This window comes from Sinocyclocheilus grahami, unplaced genomic scaffold, assembly GCF_001515645.1.
Source record: "Sinocyclocheilus grahami isolate Dianchi unplaced genomic scaffold, SAMN03320097.WGS_v1.1 scaffold490.1, whole genome shotgun sequence".
NCBI lineage: Eukaryota > Metazoa > Chordata > Actinopteri > Cypriniformes > Cyprinidae > Sinocyclocheilus > Sinocyclocheilus grahami.
In genome coordinates this window covers 552,561-553,744 of record NW_015505669.1, presented here as the reverse complement: position 1 = coordinate 553,744, position 1,184 = coordinate 552,561, and positions in this window count along the sequence as shown.

Sequence of the window (1,184 nt, the reverse complement as noted above, 5' to 3'; positions counted from 1 at the left end):
AAGTCATTATAATCTGTAATTATGTCCCCACTGGATGCAACGAATGCCTAGTTTATAATGGGTTTTCATGTTTTTGAATCATCGCTGCAGCCAGACAGGGCATCATCACAATATAGTGAGGGGCGTAACATTTCCGTCACACGCTTGAGGTATTCGGCCAATCATAACACACTGGATAGCTGGCCAATCACAGCACACCTTGCTTTTCAGACCGATGAGCTTTGTAAAAATCGACGCGTTTCAGAAAGGCGGGGCATAGAGGAGAAACAATAATGTACAGTATGTGGAAAATAATGTGTTTTTTGAACCTTAAACCGCATAAACACATTTCATTACACCAAATACACAAAATAATGTTCTTTTTAGCCACATCATATGACCCCTTTAATGGTTGTTAAATTCCGTATTTTGAATGAATAATGCCTTTGTCTCTTTAAAGGTCTTGGACTGGCATTGAACTTCCAACCATCACTGGTTATGCTGGGGTCTTATTTTGACCAACGCAGACCACTTGCCAATGGACTGGCGGCAGCTGGAAGCCCTGTATTTCTGTCAGTTCTTTCTCCATTAGGACAAGTACTGCTCAACCACTATGGATGGAGAGGAGGCTTTCTCATCACCGGTGGACTTTGTGCACTTTCTGAAATCCTGTACGGTAAGGGTTACGTGTTATAACTTCGATCCCTTTCTCTAAGTTGGTTAGACCCGGTACCTTGGGCTCCGCTCAACCAGTGTGTCTCTAATTTGACACACTAGGAAGTATCGCTCCCCTCACCATTGAGGGTTACTATGAGCATGCTGCTTCCTATCGAGCGCCTGGGTTCGCTCCGTGGGCTGCTCTCGTGGTAATATTAGCAGTGCTCCCCTTTTACCAAAGGGTTGCCTATGAGCGCGCTATTCTTTCTGAATTCGGAGTTCTCCTCTCACGTGAGAGTTGAGTTCTCTGTTTTTACCAGAGCACCCGGAACCAGCAGCATCAGGTGAACATAGGCCCTTCACTAGAGTTTTTTGATCATGCTGTGCGAGCCCCCTCTCTCATTGACAGCTGGGTCTATGCTCCCTCAGCTAGGTAACTTACTGCTAGCAGTTCCATGCTGTAGGTCCGAGCCCCCCCCCCCTCCCATTTGAGAGCTCGGTGTGTTGCTCCCTCAGCTAAGTAAATTATTGCTAGCTGTTCCAGCATT